Below are 25,463 nucleotides of genomic sequence, written 5' to 3' on the forward strand. Positions count from 1 at the left end.
CACATGGACTGCAGCGGTTCAAGAAGGGAGCTCACCACCACCTTCTCAAGGGCAATTAGGGATGGGCAATAAATGCTGGCCTGGCCAGCGAAGCCCACATCCCATGAATGAATTTTTAAAAACACAGGCGATGTTGTCTTCAGTCCTTCCCTTATGTCTTCTACTATGGCTTCTTCTTCATTGTGAGTTTTCTTTTGTGATTCTTGCTGTCTCTTCTCTACCAGTTCTGTAACCCTGCTTTTTTGTATCTTTTTTTCAAAGCCTATGCACCAAAGTGCAAATTCTGTACAGCGTGCCCTTCCTGACCTTATAGCAATTGATACTTTTTTCCTAACCTGATTGGCTTCTCCACGTCTCATCCCAGACTTAATGGCACCATCTTGCTGCAGAAACAACATCTTTAAAAACGAATACAACTATCCTTTCAGAAAAACCTTTTCATACATTTAAACATATTTTGTAGCCTTTCCAATCAAAACATGAATTTAAATATATTTACACCTTTTTAATCAGAACATAAATGTAAACATATTTTACGCCTCCTCACAGAGCTGGATTCAACTGGATTGACTATCAGTAATATTTTCCAGTTCAAAGATTCTGCCTGCCAACTGGTTGTAGTTGAAGCAGCTCTATGTCAACTGGCTCCTCTTAATTCCAATTGGTTCTACTTTGTCTGCCAACTGGATCCAGGTGAACCAGTCAGCAAGCCAATTGGTACCAGATAAGCCCAACTGGCTCCAGTTAAAGTCAACTGGGCAACTGGGAATACCAAATGGTTACCAGTTAAGATTGCAAGTTATCCCAGCTGTTTCAGACAACACCTATTGGGACCACTTACTTGCAGTTGAAACTAGTAAAGACCAGTTAAGACCAACTGACATTACCAACTGGTTTGGAAATAACAAGGGTGAGGCGTAAATTTGAATGCAGAGAGCTGTGTGGCAGATGATCTCGCCCACCAGTCTTCATATCTTATTTGGCACAACACCCCTTGCGCTCCTGTGGTGAAGCACCATATTTTAACACTGACACTTCACAGAATCTGCATGGCCTATAAATTATTTGTTGGGGCAGGGTGGTGTGGTGTTAAACCTCGTAGGACTCTTTCTCTTCATATATTGACTAACTCTACATTCCTCCATCCTGCAGTGCCCCACTTTCATCATTATAACTGCATTTAAGGGAATGCCCAGAGGGGCTCCCCTCCGTTAACAGTCCCCCTGCCTCTCTGACCTATAGTCCAGATTTCCAATGACGCGCCTGCTCCAAGGCCCGGTGCATTACCGGCAATGGCCACTGTTCCCAGTGGCACTGCTGATACTACTGAGCTTCCAGCCATCTGATTGGCTGGCAGCTCTTGGAGGAGGGACCCCTGTACTGAAAGGGACGGGGACCACAGTGCTGGGCATTTAAGTGCCTAAGTGCCGTTGAATTGAGCCGAGGAGGCTCCCAAAGTCCGACCTTGGGTTCCCCTCGCCTTTTTGGCCAGCACTGATAACCCCATCAGCACAACTAAATCTCACCCAGTGAGTGCTTCAGAATGCGAGGGAAGCCACAGTGCAGCAATTACTTTGTGGAAAATTGTCCTATCCAAGAAACCACCTCCAAAATTGCTGGTACACTCAGTTTAAGCCACAAACCCACCAAAAAAGGTGAGTAAATTCAGGGCCATCATTCTCAGGCTTTCCACACTTGGGACAGGATTTTCCTTCCAGGGCTGGGAAATGGACATTGGGACTGATCCTGGGTCCCAATCCTGCCCCTGGGCGGAAGCAGTCACAGCACCAGATTTTCACAGAGGTGGACTGTTAATTGGCTGAAGGGTGGGTTGGGTGGCCAATTAGCAGCCGCGGGGGCAGAAGTGGAGGCAGGCCTGAAAGAGAGCGGGCTCGATTTAAACCCACCATGATAGATGTTACTGTGTCTGCTGCTTCAGATATTTAATTGCTGTAATACAGATGGAGCAGGAGAGGTAGAGAATTGAAACCCAGGGCAGGGCTGTCTCTCGTTTTACTGATGCCAACCTGAAGATCCTCCTTAAGGCAGTGAGGGAGAGCAGGGAGGTCCTCTTTCCACAGGGTGGGAGGAGAAGGCCACCCTCCCAGACCAAGTAGGCTTAAATTGAGGTTGTTGAGACATTGAGCAGAATCAGTGTGGCTGAAGAACTGGGTCCAGTGCAAAAAGAGGTTCAATGACCTTATTGTGCTGTCAAGGTAAGTGCAATGCCGAACTCTCAGAACACACCCCTCCAGCAGACACACCAGCTGAGGAGCCTGAAGGTGCATGGTGCTCCTGAACTTGGGAGGGGTGTGTGCCCAGGGTACCTACTGACCCCTCAGCAAGGCTCAAAGCCATAGTGCTGCTGAGGACCTGCCAGCACTGATACATGCTGACTTTTTTGTATATGAGCTGTTGGCATTGGCGATAAAGCCAAATGTGCCTTATCTCTCTCTTTTTTGTCCTTTCAGGAGAAATTAGCTTACAATGCCCACGAGAGGGTCTTGACAGGAGTAGGGGTTCCATTCCTCTTCCCACCTCCACCTCAATTTTATTGAAGGCGAGGGACCCACTGCCACGGGGAGATGCCACCAGTTAAAGCCTGGCAACTTCCTAGAGGGATCAGTGGTTCTCCTCCATTAGGGAAAATCCAGGGCCCCTTGAGGGCTCCCCCAGAGGTGATTGCTGCCTCTCCCCAGGAAGCCCACCCCACCCTCACCAACAACTCCCCAACCCCGCCACGCGCCCTGCCTGAATAGCTCCAATGATCCTGACCCCAGTCATCTGTCCCAGGGTCTTCTCTCTCCCTGGTACTGCAAGGCCTCCTGCAGTACCAGCAGTGGCTACTGCTCCCAAGCCGGAGACTCTGGAGGCAGGAGCTCGTCCCTTAAAGAGACACTGTCACCAACAGCAGGCAGTTAATTGGATGATGCCATCAAATGACTTCAGGGTTCTGAAAGAGGGCCAAGGTAGGGTTTCCCCCCACCTGGCCCATGTCAGGACCCCCACCAGAATAAAATGCAGCCCTCTGTGTTGTGATCTCATACTGGGGTCAGAGCCGTCTCTTCAAGGGATATCCTTTGTCCCATAGAATCCAACTATGGAGTTTGGGGGAATGGAATGAAGAGCTGCAGCAGCCTGGACTGGCAGAGAATGAAGGAGTCATGACAGCTGCCTAGAAAACAAGCACACACATGGAGGAAGATCTTGTTGTGGTTGCAGACCAGTTGAAAGTTGAGGAAGTGGAAACCCTTCTCGTTGATGATTCTCACAGGCCTGTCAGTCGGTGCCTTGATGGCCACATGGGTGTAATCGATGATGCCCTACACCTGGGGGAATCCAGCGATGGAGGCGAATCCCACTGCCCTCTTTGCCTGCAAGGCCATGCCTGTCTGCAATTGAATGTACTGCCCATCTTTCACAAAAGGGGCATCTGTAACCTGTGAGATACAATGGTGTACTGCCGTTTGTGAGAGTTTAAGGACCACAGCTGATCCTCAGAGGGAGTCAGAGGTGAAGAAGTTCAAGACCACAGTGACCTTCATGGCTACTGGCAGAATATGGCAACAGTGCGATGAGGGCACAAATCTCTATAACTGTCTTCCTGGAGAGTCGCAGTCGCCTCCAGCACTGGTTCTTGGTCATCACAAGGTCTATCTTCACTGTAGATCCTATTCTGAGGGTAAGGCCTCCATTGCCTTCCTGCCCCTTGTCCTTCTCCTTTGCCCTCTTGATGCCTCGGGTTCTGCCCTTCCTGCAGAGGATATTACTCCTCATTACCACTGGACCCGAAATCTGAGAGTCACAATCCCATTGTCAGATGCTGCCTTCCTTGTTCTCAGGTGGCTCCAATTGTGTTTGGAAGTTTTGCCCCTCCTCTTATGCCCATGCGATGCAAGAGTGCTTACTGACCACTTTCTCCATAACCTGCGCTGACCCGATGGCACCTGTGCATCGATGGCTGAGTTCCTCTCTGCTTCATTCTCCCTTTCATGGGGCCTACCTAATTCCCTGGGCTGGCCATGACTGTCTCCCAGCTGTGTATCCACTGCCATGCACCTGGACTGCCCCAGACCCAGCCTGCAGCTTGTGCACCCCCATCAAAATATGTACATGGCCCTCAACGAGCTCTCATTGAGCTCTTTAACTATTTTAATGAACATTATTAACGGAACGGGTGGGTTCTTGCGGCTGCCCTCCCTCCACCCCAGTGAAACTCATGGCAGCAGGAACGGCAATGGGAAACCGTCATGCCAGCTGGTGCTGGCATTTTCATCTTCCTCCTGCCTCTGTTCCCATCACCAACAGGACCTAAATATCCAGCCCTTGGTATTCACAACAAAGGTAGACAATATATGACTTCTATGTATCACTGACGTCTTGAGACAATGCTTTTTTAATTCAGCTCATTTCATTTATTTTGTCCTAATTTTTCTGACCCATCGTAACAGTCAGTTATACACTCCTTTCTATTTTTGATTGAATAAGTGAATAGGCCCTGGGCTTTGTAACATTGAACATCAATTGTTATGACTGAGGCGGGAGGAGTGCGCTGTTTTTTCTAGTTCCACTTCTCCACAGCTCACAACATATATTTAAATGTTTACCCAGTTACTGATATGGTCAATCATAGACTCTACACTTTATCCCAGAATAAAATACACCAACCAGGTTTCTTTAATAAACAACAAAATTATCAGTTTATTATAAAACAAGACTTAACCAATAACAAAGCAAAGCATTAGCACACAGATTGAAATATGAAAGTTTCCTTTTACCTTAGGCCCCACACACACACACACAGGTTAACTGAAAAATAAGGAGATTTTCTCTTTAGAGCTCTGTTACAAAAAAAACCCAAAAAGAATACTTTGGCCAAATACTTGGTAATTCTTGAAGAAAAAAAGAGAAGATATGGAAAGATGTCAGTTATCCCTTTATGGTTTGGCGTCCCAAATGCGCCCTAGACGGCTGTCACTGGGATCTTTCTTGAACAGTTCTTTTCAGGCGACATTGAAGATCAGTTTGGCAGGTTTTCCAGGAGGAATGCAGCGTCAGTTTCTTTATTCCTTAGACTTGATTCTCAGGAAGTTCTCAAAGAGAGGGAAGAGCGTGCTGATGGTGACTGCTGTCTTGGCTGGTTTTCTCCAACTACCTTCAAAACAGTTCACACCCCAACACATTGTCCAAAGTGAAACCAAAAACAATATCTCAAGAGTCAAGCCTCCTGACCCCTATAAATCTCGACCTGTCACTTCTCTGTAAACATCTCCCCCAAAATATCAGTTTGGGTATTTGGAAGAGAAGTGACTTCCAGTAAATGTTGTTTTCAATCAAGACCTCTCAGTGTCCTTTCAATGACCCCAGTGAGAAAACATCCATGGAATCCTTTTCAGTTTTCCCAAATAAAACAATGTCCATAATTCTAAAATACTTGAGTCCTCAAAAAAACTTAACAAAAATATAGAAGCATTGTCATAACACAATGCAATTCCACTGCAGAGCCATGTTTGTTGAGGAGTAAGAAAAACTAGGTTTGATGTTATTGATGAAAGATTCTGATGAAAGGTCACTGACCTGAAATGTTAACTCTGCTTCTCTCTCCACAGATGCTGCCAGACCTTCTGAGTAGTTCCAGCATTTCTTGTTTTTATTTCAGGTTTCCAGCATCTGCAGTATTTTGCTTTTATTATATTGATGTATTGATGTATCCTTTGGTACTGTCACTTACATTTTGTTAAAATGGGAAAACCATAGTGATCAAATTGTCCAGTTTCAATGTAGTGATAAAATCAGTCCTTTATGTTTTAAAACTGTTTATACTTTGTAATCATGCTTTGGACACTCCCAGCAGGTTAAGTAAATGAAAACCATTGTAACATGAAGTCAGAATGTCTGGTTCAGTCCTGTCATCACTTGGACGAGTTTGTTGATAAAAACAAAATAAGTGAAATAAAGGTTAACTTCATGCCAAATCAATCAGAAGTATTGCAGTACATTAGATTCTTAATTACTGGCTTATCAGCAGTGAATAGGAAACATATTAAACCAATCAGAATATCTCAACCCAAACTAAAGGAGTACAAGTGATGCTTCCATATTTGGCTCATAAAACAGTTGGGCATTCTAAATTTTACCTTTCAAATGATTTTCATTAAGTGCATGTTGATGTTAGCTCATAGAGGTCTGTCGATTTAAATTAGTTTAAGGTGCAAAAAGGAATTAAATGTGTGCCCCTCTTTCAAACAGATTGATAGCATACAGATGGTTTAAGAATTTTCCTGTTGCATAAGCAGTCTGAATGTTTTTACACTGGGAATTAAAAACATAAAATCCTTATGAGTTATGCAGGCAGTTGCCACAAATGTGTTTCCAGGAAGTACTTCATAAGCTGTGTATTAAAAAAAACAAGGGAATGATTCAGTCTTCAACCTCCATCTTCCCTTCATTATCTGCAAGGAACTGTAGTCATGCCTGTCAGTCACACAAATTTAAAGAGCATTTTTATAGAATGGAAACAATTCTGTAAGTAAGTGTGTTACAGTTAATCAGCATCAAAGTGAACCAGTAAATCAGTGCTGCACAATATCTGCATTTATTCATAAATAAGAAATTATTGGAGACTGGAGCAAAATGTCTGTGACGCCATCAATCCTTTCACCAATACAAATCTAATCATACACACAAACATAACAGCACCTAGACTGCTCCTAGACTGGTTTACATCATACATGATACAATTTATAGGAAATATGTTTCGGTTGTCTTCCCTCCTCCTGTAAAAATACTTCTGCAATCACATGAAGCAGAACATTAATCTCCAGGGTTAGTGAAAATAGTCAGTAAAATAGAATTGCCTGAAAGAAGCACCACCCCTCAAACTGCTTTGCTCCCACTCTGCCTGAATAACATTTTACTTTGCTTCATGATTACTCAAGAGGTTGAGAATGCAGATAAGTGTGGGGACTTGTGCTGTTCTTCACCTCTGAAGGAGCATATGTGACAAAGAATGTAGGTGCAAATCTCCAGATGCTTCTGGTAGCAGTTATGCTTTCAGCAGCATTAACATAAATATAGGTCGAAGCAAGATGTTCCCCGGATCGCACAACCCTAAATTTATTATCCTCACCCTTCTTAACTGTCTAACACAGTTGTCTATACCTTCCTCTTCCAATGTCTCTCCTCTGTCATCCAGCTGCATGAGACTGCCCTCACCTGGTTTCATTCTTATCTTTCCAGTCATATCCAGAGAATCACCTGCAATGGCTTCTCTTCCCACTGCACTGTTACTCTGGAGCCTTGGCTCTCTCAGATTCCACATGTACGCTGAGGACACCCAGCTCGACTTCACCACCGCCTCTCTCGATTCCTCCACTGTCTCTGTTTTGTCTGGCATCCAGTCCCGGATGAGTTAAATTTTCTCCGACTAAATATTGGGAAGCTATTGTCTTTGGTCCCCAACACACTCTCTTCCCTAGCCATCGACTCCATCCCTATTTCTGGTCATTGTCTGAGGCTGAACTGACCTATTCAGAACCTTGGCATCCTATTTGACCCTGAGATAAGCTTCCAACCCCATATTCTCTCCATCAACAAGACTGCCCACTTCCACCTCCATAACATTGCCTGCTCGCCTCCACTCCAGCACATCTGCTGCTGATATCCTCAACCATGCCTTTGTTAGCTCTAGACTTGACTGTTTCAATGCTCTCCTGGCTGACCTCCCATCTTCCACCCTCCTTAATGTCATCTAAAACTCTGGACCAAGTCCCGTCCACCCATCACCTTTGTACTCATTGACTTACAATGGATCCTGGTCCAGCAATGCTTCAATTTTAAAATTCTCATTCTTATTTTCAAATTCCTCCATGGCCTCACTCCCTTCCTAACTCTGTAACCTCATTAGAACCTACCTCTTTGACCTAGTTTTTGGTCAGCTGTACTAAGTTGTTGGTTGGCTTTGTATCAAATTGTATTTGATAGTCACTCATGTGAAGTGCCAAGGGACGTTTTACTATGTTAAAGGTGCTATGTAAATACAATTTTTGTTATTTAAGCTCCTTTTATGGGTTTTGCTCTTTTTATACAATAAAATGCTTTATTGCACAATTCTCCAAATCTGAACAAATTCAACGAGTTCGCTCTATTGAAATGAGTAGAAATCTTGAGGTCGAGCAGTTAGCACAGGCTGAAAGCTCTCCTTCTGTGCTGTAGTTTCTACGATTCTATCAAACAGCAGTCAACATTAAAAATGAAGAAGTTTACAAGCGGATACCAATGAGGAAAGACATTTAATACACTTTGGCTCATCTACCCTGAAAGACAGTCCAATTGTTTCTTAACAATTAAAAACATGGATTTTGCCTACATAACTCTACCCCAGCAGTTTATTTCATGTGTTGGTAACTCTGTGTGAAAACAAACTTTCTGACATTGGCCATGCATCTGTTCTTTTTCCAGTTTAAACCTGTGTGTCCTTGTCCTACAATCACAATTCAGTTTGAAGTAGATTTCTGGGTATACCTTTTCTATACTTAGACTGCTCCACAGTTGCCTTTCAGTCGCTTCCTTTCAAGGCTGAAAACCACAACTTTCTCTGGTATTTCCTCATATGTCAAGCCTCCAACATTGGGATCAGCCAAGGACTTCCAGGACTTGAATATTCCCCTTGTATCTCAATAGTCAGAAGTGGACACGGTAGCCAAGATGTGGTCTGATCAGAGAATCATACTGTTTCTGCTGTTTTAGTTAAGTGGTCCATCATTCTAATTGCTTTGTTAATTGTTGCTCCACAGTGGTTGAACTCACGATCAATGAAGAACAGGAAAAGACCCCCTGGTCCATCCAACACAGCTATGATGCCTTGTGCATAACAATTTATCCACTCCACACCTTAGCTGAAAGACATTGGGCTGAATTTTATGCTCCCGCAAAGAGCAAGAAGGTGGTGGGGGGTGCGTAAAATGGAGCGGGGGGCCCTTCCTGATCCGCTCCTGCCTCTGCCGCCACGTTACGCACGGCGGCGGCAGCAAAAAATGGCCCGCCCGCCGCCACGGGGATTTTACTGTTGGCAAGCGGGTGTCCCAGGCCCGAGAAAAGCCGCCTGACAGAAGCAGGAGTCTTTCTGATGGCGGCTCCCGGTGGCACTGCTGGGACTAAGAGCTACTGGCCCGCTGATTGGCCAGCAGCTCTATTAGGCGGGACTTGCTGCCTCAAGCAGGTGGAAGTCCTGCCTCAGAACAATTAAAGGCCGGGGACCCACAAAATACAGGTTGGATCCCCAGGCCAGGCGGAAGCGGGTTCGCCACTGTCTTTTCTGTCAGTGGCTGGCTCCGGTCCGCCAAGGGTAAAATCCTGGCCATTGGAGAGGCAAAAGAAAGATAGAAACTTGAGTATCAAGTCTATTAAGATAGAAACTTGAGTATCAAGCCTATTAAGATTCCTAGGTCTCGTAACTTCATCCTTAGCTATATCGACATCATTCATGAAGTACGTACACCAGCAATTTCTCCTTCCTCGGTGTAGTAATTTCCACATGTCTAAATTAATTTTCAATTGCCATTATTCTGCATATTCAATCTGAAGTTCATTCACTGCCTTTTCAGGTTTAATTGACCCCCTTGTTTGATGTTATCTGCAAATGTGATCAGTTTGCATTGAGTTCATGCATCCAAGGTGTTGACATAAATTAGCAGTCTCAACACAGAGAACAGATCATTTTTTTCAAATGTTTTGCATTTATCATATGTCTGTCACACAGAAACACCTTATTGCCTCAGTCAAAATGCTATAACACTTCAGCATATCTGAAATTATTTCTCACAACCTTCTTTCCAAGACTTTTCAGCAATCATATTACTTTTCCATCAATCCCTTCTTTCTAAAATGATAACAACTTACTTTTATAAAGTGGTTTTAACGTAATAAAACATCCCAAGGCTTTTCACAGGAGCATTATAGAACAAATTTTGACACCGAGCCACTAAAGGAGATATTAGGTCAGATGGCCAAAAGCTTGATCAAAGAGGTAAGTTTTGATGAGTGTCTTAAAGGAGGAAAGTGAGGTAGAGAGATGGAGAAGTGTACGTACTGAGCAATTCCACAGGAGATCCACTGTTATTTGCACATACTACAACTTGTCACTTGGTTATAGTTCATAGAGATTAAAAATAGACAATATTTCAAGACTAAACAATAGTCAAATAATAAGTGACATTTAAAATTGGGGCGGCACAGTGGCGCAGTGGTTAGCACCGCAGCCTCACAGCTCCAGCGACCCGGGTTCGATTCTGGGTACTGCCTGTGTGGAGTTTGCAAGTTCTCCCTGTGTCTGCGTGGGTTTCCTCCAGGTGCTCCAGTTTCCTCCCACATGCCAAAAGACTTGCAGGTTGATAGATAAATTGGCCATTACAAATTACCCCTAGGATAGGTAGGTGGTAGGGAAATATAGGGACTGGTGGGGATGTGGTAGGAATATGGAATTAGTATAGGATTAGTATAAATGGGTGGTTGATGGTCGGCACAGACTCGGTGGGCCGAAGGGCCTGTTTCAGTGCTGTATCTCCAAAAAAAAAATATTCTAATTAATTAAATGTTAACATCATGCCATAAACTTAGATCAATAATGCCTCAATCATTCATCCTTAGGTGCAGACATCAACATTCCTTAGCTACATAGCATGCATTTGTTTTTGGAATGCAATTATCTCCATGGTACCCACGTGAGTGTATTATTCTAAATAGCTAACAGAGGGAAGTGATTTCAAAGTTACAATATACTGTGGGTTGTGATGTTATCTGAAGCTCCTGATGAATTGCTTGCAATAATTCCCAGATGTCTATTAATCTCTTTTGAAAAGAAAGACACAAACTCTCCTAATGGCTTTGTAGGTTGAAACACTGCCTGGAGTGCTAATGAGATATACAGGCCAGGATAGCCCCAGGTTCAATGCACATTTGTCATGTGTTTACTGATCTCAGCTGAAGCTGCAATAGGGATGACAAATTGGTCTCACCAGCCCTGGGCTAGGGAAGGGAAACATTAAGCAAGGACATCCACTCTTCCACTTCTAATCCTAATTTAATGACCTTCGCTGGATAGTGTGCATGTTGAGACGTCACGTAAGGTTGCTAGGTTTCAGATGTGATGCGCTGCATTGTCAAATAAGCCATTGATGCTCAGTATCTGAACTCACTTGGGTAAAGCATTGGAGCTCTGCTTATCCCCATGGAATCAACTCCACCTCCCCTGCACTGCACACACTTCTAAATTGACTCCATCTGGCTGTAGGGATTTACCTTGCCTCTGGCAAAACATCTCTGTCTGAAAGTGCAGCTGACATTCTTTGTGAGGGGAATGATAAATGAGAACCTGCTTCAACACTCAGTGGCATAACATGTTACTACATGGGTATACCAGTGATACCATAATGTCAAGTCAATCGAAATCAGGTCAATATACTGTATAGAGCACATCTTATGAATACTGTTTTATGGAACAATATTTCTTACTAAACTCTCAATAGAACTATTTAGAATTGGAAGACCAGGAGACTTCAGAGTAAAAATTTATACTGTTTGTCCCTTTATAGCTTTCATTTCATACCTGACAATCATACCACTCTTCCAGCACAATATGTGAGAGCTGAGCAGTTTTACTGAAAGACACAACAAAATCCATCAACAGTGAATATGTCAGAAGTTGCAAGCATTCAATATATATTCTCCAAAGTAAAAAATTTCAATAGTTTGTAATGAGATCTTTAACCCCTTCTAAGAGTCATTGGGGTGCAGAACGCTGACCTATCCTGACTCACATGGAACACCAGATTGCTGGGTGTGGATGTAACCTTGCCAGGAGACCACCAAAATATCAGTTACTGCCCCATGGACAATTAGGTATCAGAAACCACACCTCTCCCCCCACCCAGAAGACTATCAGGTATCTAATCTTCTTTTTGAAAATAAAACACTGACATCTCATAGAATGAGACAGAACAGAAGGTCATTCAGCCTATTGTACCTGTACTGGCTCTTTGAAAGAGCTATCCAATTAGCTCCACTCATAGAATCATAGAACCATAGAATGGTCACAGCACTGAAGAAGGCCATTCAACACTTCGAATCCGTGCCAGTTGTCTGCAAGTGCAATTTAGCTAGACCCACTCCCCTGCCCTTTCCCTCTAGCGCTGCAATAATTTCCCTTCATATGCTTATCCTTTTCCCGTTTGAAAGCCATGATTGAATCTGCCTCCACTAAACTCTCAGGCAGTGTTTTCCAGATCATAACCATAAAAAAATGTTCTCTCATGTCACTTTTGATTCTTTTGCCAATCACGTTCAATCGCTCTGGCTCTCGACCCTGCTGCTAATGATAACAATCTCTCTATCTACTCAGTCTAGACCACCTCATTATTTTGAACAGCTCTATCAAATCTCCTCTCAATCTTCCCTTCTCTAAGCAGAAGAGCCCCAGCCTCTCCAATCTATCCATGCAACTGAAGTCCATCATCCCTGGAAACATTCTTGTAAATCTTTTCTGCACCTTCCCTAAAGCCTTCACATCCTTCCGAATACGCGGTGCCCAGATTTGTTCATAGTACTCCAGTTGTGGCCAAACCACTGTTTTATAAAAGTTCATCATAATGTCCTTGCTTTTCTACTCTCTGCCTCTATTTATAAAGCCCAGGATCCCATTTGCTTTTTTAACCACTTCCTCAACCTGCTCCTCCACCTTCAATGATTTGTGCACATGTACACCTTTAGGATTGTACCCTTTAGTTTATACTGCCTCTCATCATTCTTCCTACCAAAATGTATCACTTTGCACTTCATTGCATTACATTTCATCTGCCATGTCTCCGCCCATTCCACCAGCCTGCCAATATCCTCTTGAAGTCTATCCTACTCACAGTTCAATACACTTCCAAGTTTTGTGTCAAGTGCAAATTTTGAAATGATGTCCTCTCCACCCAAGTGAAGGGAAGGCAGTGGCGTAGTAGTATTCTCGCTGGACTAGTAACCCAGAGATCCAGAGTATTGCTCTGGGGACGTGGGTTTGAATGCCACCAAGGAAAAGGTGGAATTTGAATTAATTAATAAATCTGGAATTAAAAGCTAGTCTAATGATGACCATGAAAACATTGTCGATTGTTGTAAAAACCCATCTAGTTCACGAATGTCCTTTAGGGAAAGAGATCTGTTGTCCTTACCTAGTCGGGCCTATATGTGACTCCAAACCCACAGCAATATGGTTGACTCTTAAATGCCCTCTGAAATGGCCTAGCAGGAAACTCAGTTGTATCTAATTGCAACCAAATCAATAAGGAATGAAACTGGATGGACCACCCAGCATCGACCTAGACACGGAAAATGGCAACGGCAAATGCAGCCCTATCGACCCTGCAAAGTCCTCCTTACAAGCATCTGGGGGCTTGTGCTAAAGTTGGCAGAGCTGTGCCATAGATTACTCAAGCAACAATCTGACATAGTCATACTGACCGGATCATACCTTACAGACAATGTCCCAGACACTGCCATGTGGCAGGACAGACCCAGCAGAGGTGGCGACACAGTGGTATACTGTTAGGAGGGAGTTTCCCTGGAGTCCTCAACATTGACTCCGGACCCCATGACATCTCATGACATCAGGTCAAACATGGGCAAGGAAATGTCCTGCTGATTATCACCTACTGCACCAACCCCCCGCCCCCCCCTCAGCTGATGAATCAGTACTCCTCCATGTTGAACTCCACTTGGAGGAAGCACTGAGGGCGGCAAGGGCACAGAATGCACTCTGGGTGGGGAACTTCAATGTCCATCACCAAGAGTGGCTGGGTAGCACCACTACTGTCCGAGTCCTAAAGGACATAGCTGCTAGACTGTGTCTGCGTCAGGTGGTGAGGGAACCAACAAGAGGGAAAAACATAATTGACCTCATCCTCACCAATCTGCCTGCCGCAGATGCATCTGTCCATGATAGTATTGGTAGGAGTGACCACCACACAGTCCTTGTGGACACAAAGTCCTGTCTTCAAATTGAGGATAACCTCCGTCATGTTGTGTGGCACTACCACCGTGCTAAATGGGATGGATTTTGAACAAATCTAGCTATGCAAAACTGGGCATCCATGGGGTGCTGTGGCCCATCAGTAACAGCAAAACTGTACTCAACCACAATCTGAAACCTCATGGCCCAGCATATCCCCCACTCTACCATTACCATCAAGCTGATGGATCAACCCTGGTTCAATGAAGAGTGCAGGAGGGCATGCCAGGAGCAGCACCAGGCATTCCTCAAAATGAGATGTCAACCTGGTGAAGCTACAACACAGGATTACTTTTGTGCCAAACAGCGTAAGCAGCACGTGATAGACAGAGCTAAGCGATCCACAACCAACGGATCAGATCTAAGCTCTGCAGTCCTGCCACATCTAGTCGTGAATGATGGTGGATAATGAAACAACTAACTGTATGAAATGGCTTCACAAATATTCCCGTCCTCAATGATGGTGGAGCCCAGCACATCACAGCAAAAGATAAGGCTGAAGCATTTGCAACAATCTTCAGCCAGAAATGCCGAGTGGATGATCCATCTCGGCCTCGTCCTGAAGTCCCCAGCATCACAGATGCTGTCTTCAGCCAATTCAATTTACTCCGCGTGATATCAAGAAATGACTAGAGGCATTGGATACTGCAAAGGCTATGGGCCCGGATAACATTCCGGCAATAGTACTGAAGACTTGTGCTCCAGAACTTGCCGCAGCCCTGGCCAAGCTGCTCCAGTACAGCTACAACACTGGCATTTTTTTTATTCATTCATGGGATGTGGGTGACGCTGGCCAGGCCAGCATTTATTGCCCATCCCTAATTGCCCTTGAGAAGGTTGTGGTGAGCTGCCTTCTTGAACTGCTGCAGTCCATTTAGGGTAGATATACCCAAAGTGCTGTTAGGAAGGGAGTTCCAGGACTTTGATCCAGCGACAGTGAAGGAACGGTGAAATAGTTCCAAGTGAGGATGGTGGCAATGTGGAAAATTTCCCAGGTATGTCCTGTACTCAAAAAGAAGGACAAGTCCAACCTGGCCAATTACCACCGCATCAGTCTACTCTCAATCATCAGTAAAGTGATGAAAGGTGTTGTCGACAGTGCTATCAAGTGGCATTTGCTTAGCAATAACCTGCTCAGTGACGCTTAGTTTGGGTTCCATCAGGGCCACTCAGCTCCTGACCTCATTACAGCCTTGGTTCAAACATGGACAAAGAGCTGAACTCAAGAGGTGAGGTGAGAGTGACTGCACTTGACATCAAGGCAAAATTTGACCGAGTATGGCATCAAGGAGCCCTAGCAAAACTGGAGTCTTTGGGAATCAGGGGGAAAACTCTCTGCTGGTTGGAGTCATACCTAGCACAAAGGAAGATGGTTGTGGTTGTTGGAGGTCAATCATCTCAGCTCCAGGACATCTCTGCAGGAGTTCATCAGGGTAGTGTCCTAGGCCCAACCATCTTCAGCTGCTTCATCAATGACCTTCCTTCAATCATAAGGTCAGAAGTGGGGATGTTCGCTGATAATTGCACAATGGTCAGCACCATTCGCGACTCCTCAGATGCTGAAATAGTCCGTGTAGAAATGCAACAAGACCTGGACAATGTCCAGGCTTGGGCTGATAAGTGGCAAGTAACATTCGCACCACACAAATGCCAGGCAATGACTATCTCCAACAACAGAGAATCTAACCATCTCCCCTTGATATTCAATGGCATTACCATCGCTGAATTCCCCACTATCAACAATAAATGCTGGCCTAGCCAGCGATGCCTGCATCACATGAATGAATAAAAAGGAGTCTAAATCATTAACATATATCAAGAAAAACAATGGTCCTAGTACCGACCACTGGGGAACATGACTGCATACCTTCCTGCAGTCCGATAAAACAGCCGTTCACCAGTTGTCCACTGCTCTTTTTCCATAACTCTGCAAATCTTTCCTCTGGGTCTTTTGTCAATTTCCTTAAATCTGTGTTCTTTGGTTACTGACGTTTCTGCCATTGGAAACAGTTTCTCATTATTTATTTTATCAAAGCCCTTCAAGATTTTGAACATCTCTGTCAAATCTCCCCTTCACCATCTCTACTCTAAGGAGAACAACCCACATTTCTCTAGTGTCTTCACACAACTGAAGTCTTTTATTCCTGGTACCATTTTAGTAAATCTTCTTTGGATCCCCTCTAACGCCTTGACATCTTCCTAAAGTGTGTTGCCCAGAATTGGCCGATCTACACCAGCTAGGGTAATATTCTATTTGTTGCTGCTCCTACAACCACAAACTGGCTCAGCTTTAATACTCTCCACTCTGAATCAGAAGGTTGTGAATTGAAGACGGACTCCAGCGACTTTAGTGCATAATCTGGGCTGACAATTCACTGCAGTACTGAGGGAGAGTGCTGCATTGTTGAGGTGCTGTCATTCTGATGATACGTTAACCTGAGGCTCAGTCTGCCCTCTCAGTTGGATGTAAAAGATCCCCTGGTACTATTAAAGTTCCCCGCAGAGTGCTGGCCAATATTTATCCCTCAACCAAAATCACTAAAAACAAATTATCTGATCATGTGCCTCATTGTTGTTTGTGGTCAACTTAAGTCCCAATTGGGAAGAGTTCTGTTACTCCATAGGTCTGACAACCCCAATGTTCAGCAATGCTGCTGAACTGAACTGTCCTCAAATGGTCACTTGAAAAGATAGGACGTAGCCAAATTTTAGAATTCTTTCACATTGTACTTTTTCCAAAAGGTGTAATCTTACTCTCCTACTTTTGTTAGATAGCTTCGAGTAAGTTTTAAAAATGCATGAACAAAACAAAACTGCAGTTAAAGCAATAAATAATATTGGTTCTAACTGTTATATATATAATCACTCAAAAAAGTCAAAACTAACCATTTACATAGAATTTTATGGGACATAAAATTGGGCGGTACAGTGGCGCAGTAGTTAGCACCGCAACCTCACAGCTTCAGCGACCTGGGTTCAGTTCTGGGTACTGCCTGTGCAGAGTTTGCCAGTTCTCCCTGTGACCGTGTGGGTTTCCGCTGGGTGCTCTGGTTTCCTCCCACAGCCAAAGACTTGCAGGTTGATAGGTAAATTGGCCAGTGTAAATTGCCCCTAGTGTAGGTAGGTGGTAGGAAAATGGTGGGGATGTGGTCAGGAATATGGGATTAATGTAGGATTAGTATAAGTGGGTGGTTGTTGATTGGCACAGACTCAGTGGGCCAAAGGGCCTGTTTCAGTGCTGTATCTCTAAATAAATAGGCCCTTTGGCCTGACTTGTTTATGCTCCACACAAACCTCCGCCAACATTACTTCATCCAATTCTATCAACATATGCTTCAATACCTTTCTCCTTTAAGTCCTTATCTAACTTTTCCTTGTATGCACCTATGCTATTCGCCTCAATGACTACATGTGATAGTGAGTTCCACATTTTCACCAGACTTGAGCAAAGAAGTTTCTCTTGAACTCCTTATTGGATTTGTTAGTGATTATCTTATATTTATGGACCCCAGTTTTGAACACCTCATGGGTGGAAACGTCCTCTCTACGTCTATCCTGTGGAACTCCTTTATAATTTTAAAAACCTTTATCAGGTCACCTCTCAGTGCTCACTTTTCTGGAAAAGAGATTCTGCCTGTTCAGTTGTTTTTCTGATAGTTGTTATTCTTTTAATTCTGTTATCATCCTTGTAAGTACTTTTTGCACTGTATTACTTCTATATCTTTTATTATGATCAGGTGAGGAAGAGGTCTCAGGCTCCCCCTTTCGCTCCTGCTCTGATTTCTGAGGCAGAAGAGGGGGTTTTGACCCTTGTTTGCTAGTTGTTGGTTGTGGTGGTCTATAGACTTGGCTTTATCAATTGCAGCTGGGTCATCTCTGGATCTGTACTGGAGAGAGAGAGAGAGAGAGAGCTGCTCTGTGGATGGCTTCTCAGTTACTGTTCTGCTTTCTCAGTCCAAGTTTAGTGTTTTCAGAGCTGCACAAGTAGTCACATGATATTTACAACCCTCCTTATGTTTTTAACAAGGTCCTTCTGGTAGGTTCTGTGATATTCAAGGCTTTCCTCCTCAAACTGTCCAGTCACACTTGGTGGGGGTTGTCTCTTTTAAAGTCAATGGGTGTCGATGGCCCTTGATGACCATACTGTTAAAGCCATTTCAGGTAATTTAATTAGAGAGCACCCCATTGTTCTGGCTAGGTTAAATCAATCATGCTGTCTCCAGTCTACTCTGTTGGTGTTTCATGTGTAAATTGTAGTGGCCACCTTGGCTGACAGCTTTTCTTTTTAAACGTTATTTGTAACAATTTCCAGTAAATGTCTCAGGCAAGGTTCCAACCGATGAAATTAATATTTCCCATTTGGCATGTAGGGTTTTCATGACACCTTTCTGTAATATGGAGACCAGAACTGTGCATAGTACTCTAAGGGCTGGATTCTATTGGCCCCCCTGAAGTGAGATCAGAGGTGGGGGCGTCCATAGAATTGCGACAGTGGCAAGCAGCAGAGGGCCCATCGCCACCGCGTCACTGAGTGATCTTGCCAGGGCAGGATAGGCTGACGACGGCCTTCCTGCTCAAGGCCATTTGAGGTACTTAAGCGGCCTATTAACAGCCACTTAAGGGCCTCTTTCCACCGATGCTGGGATCTAACCATCAGTGGAGATTCCTCTGCCACGCGAGGAGGGCGCCTTGTAAAATAAGGTGCCCTCCCTCCAGGCTTGGGGGGTGAATCCCTCCTCCATCAGGGATCTGTGGCCCACGGAGGGCCCTGGCCCAAGAAACAATGCACCCCAGGATCCCCCTCCAGCTGGGCTTTACGACCACCTGTCCCCAACACCCCCCGCTAGGGTCTTTCGGACTGGCCGGGGCCAGTCCGCCTCACTTACCTGTGGTCCGGGGTTCCAGTGCTGGGCCTGGGGCCAAGGCTTCTGCAGCACCAGCAGTGGCCACCACTCCCAGTGGCACTGCTGATACTGCTGTGCTGCGGTCTTTAAATGGACAGGAGAAGGCTGAGGCTGGGTTTCCCCCACTGTTTCGGCATGGCACTGGGAGCCCTGCCTCCTCCACAAAATCCAGCCCTAAGTGTGGCCTAAGCGAGGTTAAATCACAGACCAGCAACATATGATTTTACAAAAATGTCAGACAGTAAAAGAACAATTGGTCGATCTAGCCTGTCCCATTCATTGTGATGTCTTATGCATCACTATTCAAATAATCCCTTCCCACCTGAGAGGCAAAAAACCAGGATTATTCCTCTCCGACCGGGAGACAACATTGGCCATGATTTATATTACTTGGCACCTATCTTTTGTATGATGTGATCTCTGCCCCACCGAGGAACTGGTCTAATTCCCTTCTAATGCAGTGGATTTGCTCTCTCTGCATGAGCCAGCAACTTGGTCCATATATCTACTGTTCTCCCGGAAAGAAGGAGAAGAAAGATCTCACCTAGAAAGATCTACCCTTGCATAACTGATAACCACGACCACTTGATTTGTCAATGTGAGTGCAATGTAGTCCCTTCATTATTTATAGACCTCAATCAAATTGTCCGAGTGTACGCTCCTCTAAAGAATATGGACACTGCATTTTAAGCCTATTTGGCTAACAAAGGTGTTTTAAACTGGGAATCAATTTTGTGGTCCTCTGAACATTTTCCAAAACCTCAATACCACCCACTATGTGAGTGGACCAAAACTGGTTACAGTATTCTAAATGAGGCCTAACCAAAATATTGTGGACAACATGTTGGGTTTCATTTTTTGTTGATTAGAGCTGTGAATATAGGCCAGTCCACTATTTTCTGTAGTTAATTTTCAAGTAGCACGCAAATAAGAACAAAATGAAACAGCAGCATAACCAAAGACATCAGGTTTTGAATGTTTCCCCCTACTTACAAATTTAGTGAGAGTGGTTTTAGTGATTCATCAAATCCTGAACCCATTAGACCCTCAATTGAGCCACAAATGAGATTTTGTTTTGTGTTTTTTTCCCACCCATTTGTCAAATAATCTAACCCTACAAACAATAGAAAGTTAGAGGTTGTGAAAATCTTGCCTTTCACATTGCTTCTGGTTCCACAATTTCCAAGGTTCCGAAAATTTAATGCATTCAAATCAATTTGGCTTGACCTGAACTGAAGATTTAAACTCCTCATCCCTGATATTTTAATAGGTAAAATAGGTCAGGCGTATAACTCTATCAAACATTCCTGCTGCAGTATTTTTAATGTAGTTACCCTAATTGAAGCTGAAGTGAAGCTAGATATATTTATTTTGAAATGCACTGTGTTTTTAGGCTGAATGCTTGTCTTGTGACATTGAGGATAACTCCAGAAAAAAGTCTTTCTGAGATCTGTCTTCATAAATTAAGGGACAAAATTATTTCTGATTCTGTACGTACTTTGACAACACTATTTGTTCCTTCTCAATATTAAATCATTCAACGCATAAATTCTGTGTATACCAACCTCAAGAAAAACTGTATTTGTAAAGTGGCAGATTATTATTGTAATGCAGTGAGATCTTCATGAATGCAGTTACTGATTCCTTAGGGCAATGTAGTTTGCTATGTAACCTCCTCTAGCCCTGTGTCTCAGCCCATGCCTTTTGATCCTCCAACTCTGATCACCTGTTCATCTGCTGTCTCTGTTCCCCCAGTGGCAGCAGAGTTTTCAGCTGTCTTGGTCATCCGTTCTGCAACTTCCTCCCAAAATCCAAATTGCTACTCCCCTCCCTTCTTTTAAACACCTCCTGAAAACCTGTCGCTTTGACTATGTTTCATTTATCTCCCTTAACTCGTTCACGACTGGTCAGCATCCAATTCTCCTCCATGAAATGTCTTGGGGTGTTTACTATGTTAAAGGCATCACTATATGAAGTGTTGTTTCTTCACACAGTTTAATAGGATACCTTCGTGGACCCATTAAAAAGCCTACTTTTCATTTATTTGACTGCATTGGAAAATATCTTCTTTTAAGGAACTGGGGCAGGTAGCGATGCTAAGTAATTAAGCTACTGAATGTTCCTGTAACACATATTTGAGTTGTCTTGCTTAGCTCCAATTAAGTTTCTGGCCTTGCTTTACTTAGTTACACATTGATCGGAGGAAACTATAGGCCTAGTAGTGTGGGATTATGCAGAGTTTAGCTGAGATTCTCAGGAAGCCAAGTAAGAGATACCGGGCTGGATTTTGTGAGGCCCCCTGAGGCAGGCTTGGAGGTGAGGGAGCACAGAGTATCGCGATGAGTGGTGGTGAGGGTGGGGGGTGGTGGGGGTGCTGCTGTGGCGGGGTGGAGGGTCTATCACCAAGTGATCTTCCCGGCGGCAGGACAGGCCGACAACAGCCTTCCCTCCCAGAGGCCAATTGAGTCCCCTTAGTGGCCTATTAACAGCCAATTTAGGGCTTCTTCCCACCGTCGCTGGGATCTTACAGTGGTGGGGGGTGAGGGGGCCTTTGCCACACAGGAAGGATGCCTAACATCACAAGGTGCCCTCCCTACAGGCTTGGGGTGGGGTGGGCTCCCTCCTTCATGGGCAATTTGTGGCCCATGGAGGATCCCCACTGGGAACAACTTTACCCCTTGGGATCTCCCTCCCCCTGGACTGCAAGACCACCCTCTCACCCACCCTTGGCAGGGCCTTCTGGACTGGTCCCAGCGACCCTGCCTCCCCTACCTCTGGTCCGGGGTTCCAGCATCCGGCCCACTGGATCCGAGGCCTCTGCAGTACTGCCAATGCTACTGAGCTGTCGGCCCTGTGATTGGCTGGCAGCTCTTGGAGGCGGGATCCCCATCTTTAAAGGGACGGAATTCCCAGCTCGTGAAATTTTGATTCAAGAAGACTGGAGGATCACTCCGGGGTGGCAGGGGGGGCGGTGGCGGGCACGAAAAGGCAGAGACCGGATGTACCCCGACTTTTTGGTCCGGTGCTGGGAGCCCCACCTCCAGCACAAAATCCAACCCACCATGTAATATAAACAGAAAATGCTGGAAATACTCAGCAGGTCAGGCAACATATATGGAGAGAGAACTCTGATGAAAGGTCACAGATCTGAAACACAGAATTTGTTTCTCTCTCTCCACAGATTGTAGTAGAAGGACTTAACTGGAATTAATATTTTAGTTACAACAGACCCAACCATGAATCCAGTGCCAAGATATAACAATCACTATCACTTTATTTCAAGGTTACATCTTTGCTTTTCCTTATTATTTGGGTATATCATTACCACTAAATTAACATCAGGGATACGATGCTTTAGTTAGGGGAGAGAGTGGAGTGGTTAGGGGTCTTTTCATAGAGCAGAGATCTGATAGCTCAAAACTATGAAATGTTTTCATAAGGTAAATAGGAAATATAACTATTACCATCAGTCATTGAGTCTGTTATTAGCGGCATAATTTTAAGATCACCACCAAATGAATGAAGGGTGAGGTTAGAGAAACCTACTTTTTACACAATGGGTTGTTGGGAGACAGGAGGCCCCATTAGAAACATTGGTGGAAGCAGAATGTGTAATAGTTTTTAAAAGGGAAATGGATAAACATTTGAAAAAGAAAAAAATGACAGATTATTGGGAATGACCAGGAATATGAAACAAACTGAGTGGCTCTTCTTATTTTTTTTTCATTCATGGGGTGTCGCTGGTCAGGCCAGTATTTATTGCCCGTCCCTAATTGCCCTTGAGAAGGTGGTGGTGAGCTGCCTTCTTGAACCGCTGCAGTCCATGTCAGGTAGGTACACCCACAGTACTGTTAGGAAGGGAGTTCCAGGATTTTGACCCAGTGAAGGAACGGCGATATAGTTCCAAGTCAGGATAGTGTGTGACTTGGAGGGGAACTTGCAGGTGGTGGTGTTCCCATGCATTTGCTGCTCTTGTCCTTCTAGTTGGTAGCGGTCGTGGGTTTGGAAGATGCTGCTGAAGGAGCCTTGGTGCATTTCTGCAGTGCATCTTGTAGATGGTACATACTGCTGCCACTGTGCGTCAGTGGTGGAGGGAGTGAATGTTTGTAGATGGGGTGCCAATCAAGCGGGCTGCTTTGTACTGGATGGTGTCAAGCTTCTATGGTGTTGTTGGAGCTGCACCCATCCAGGCACGAGGAGAGAGTTTCATCAAACTCCTGACTTGTGCCTTGCAGATGGTGGACAGGCTTTGGGGAGTCAGGAAGTGAGTTATTTGCCACAGGATTCCTAGCCTCTGACCTGCTCGTGTAGCACGGTATTTATATGGCTACTCTAGTTTAGTTTCTGGTTAATGGTAACCCCTAGAATATTGATAGTAAGCGTTCAGTGATTGTAATGCCATTGAATGTCAAGGGGAGATGATTAGATTCTCTGTTGTTGGAGATGGTCATTGCCTGGAATTTGTGTGGCATGAATGTTACTTGCCATTCATCAATCCAAGCCTGGATATTATCCAGGTCTTGCTGCATTTCTACACGGACTGCTTCAGTATCTGAGGAGTCGCAAATGGTGTCGAACATTGTGCAATTATCAACGAACATCCCCACTTCTGACCTTATGATTGAAGGAAGGTCATTGATGAAGCAGCTGAAGATGGTTGGGCTTAGGACACTACCCTGAGGAACTCCTGCAGAGTTGTCCTGGAGCTGAGATGATTGACCTCCAACAACCACAACCATTTTCCTTTGCGCTAGGTATGACTCCAACCAGCAGAGTTTTCCCCGATTCCCAATGACTCCAGATTTGCTAGGGCTCCTTGATGCCATACTCGGTCAAATGCTGCCTTGATGTCAAGTGCAGTCACTCTCACCTCACGTTTTGAGTTCAACTCTTTTGTCCATGTTTGAACCAAGGCTGTAATGAGGTCTGGAGCTGAGTGGCCCTGGAGGAACCCAAACTGAGCGCCACTGAGCAGGTTATTGCTAAGCAAGTGCCGCTTGATGGCACTGTTGATGACACCTTCCATCACTTTACTGATGATTGAGAGTAGACTGATGAGACAGTAATTGACTGAGTTGGACTTGTCCCACTTTTTGTGTACAGGACATAGCTGGGCAACTTTCCATATTGCCAGGTAGATGCCAGTGTTGTAGCTGTACTGGAACAGCTTGGCTAGGGGTGTGGCAGGTTCTGGAGCACAGGTCTTTAGTACTATTGCCGGAATATTGTCAGGGCCCATAGCCTTTGCAGTATCCAGTGCCTTCAGTTGTTTCTTGATATCATGTGGAGTGATTCGAATTGGCTGAAGTCTGGCATCTGTGATGCTGGGGACTTCAGGCGGAGGCCGAGATGGATCATCAACTCGGCACTTCTGGCTGAGGACTGTTGCAAATGCTTCTGCCTTATCTTTTGCACTGATGTGCTGGGCTCTCCCATCATTGAGGATGGGGATATTTGTGGAGCCTCCTCCTCCAGTTAGTTGTTTAATTGTCCACCATCATTCATTGCTGGATGTGGAACGACTGCAGAGCTTAGATCTGATCCGCTGGTTATGGGATCACTTAGCTCTGTCTATCACATGCTGCTTGCGCAGTTTGCCATGCAAGTAGTGCTGGGTTGTAGCTTCACCAGGTTGACACCTCAATTTGAGGTATGCCTGGTGCTTTCCTGGCATGCCCTCCTGCACTCTTCATTTTAGAGAGCTGGCAGCCTTGGTTTGGACTGAATGGTATCCTTCTTTCTATAAAGTTCAATTATTCTAACCCACACAAGTTTCCCAGCCCATTTCCACCTTGTTCTTGCCACTCTTCAGGACCATCAGATGGACGATGGAGGTAGGCCCAGAGTTGCAGCTGAAATTGTCCCTCATGTAGTAAATGGAGGAACCTGACCTAGTGGAGGATTCCTCTCTCCATGATTGCTTACCTGTTTAAGGCCTTGGTCTCAGTTGAAGCCATTAGTCAATGCGCTGGGCTAGCCTTTGGAGCTCTGTATTCCCTTTAATGTTCCTCTTTGAGTGCATCAACAGCAGTCCCACTGTAATGCCTTGATTTTCTTGAGGGCCCATTGTGAGCTCCTGCTTCCTAGCAGGGATCCTGCCACGAATACCTATTGATCTTGACAAAGGATGAGAGTCATGGCAGGATTGAAGCTGTCAGACGGGTGTCCCACCCAAATTTGTGGGGGCACAATTGGGAACATTCAGCCCTGGGTGTCGTATCAGATGTCTATTTGACTGTAGAGATTGCATCTGAACTGGTTCTTGTTTTCAGTTAACTTTCACATACATACACTTTCCAGCAGATGTCATTATGTAGCAGTTGGAACAAGATTAGCTGTCTTACCATCCTCAATTACAGCAATTTGATTTATGTCTTCGTTTCACCCATTCACCAACCAACGGAAATAGTTTTTCCTCATTTATTTCCTCAAAACCTTTCATAATTTGAACACATCAATCAAATCTCCTCCTAACCTTTTCTGTGTTACTCAAAAATGCCCCAGCTTCTCTA

Source organism: Heterodontus francisci, chromosome 18 (assembly GCF_036365525.1).
Source record: "Heterodontus francisci isolate sHetFra1 chromosome 18, sHetFra1.hap1, whole genome shotgun sequence".
Lineage (NCBI taxonomy): Eukaryota > Metazoa > Chordata > Chondrichthyes > Heterodontiformes > Heterodontidae > Heterodontus > Heterodontus francisci.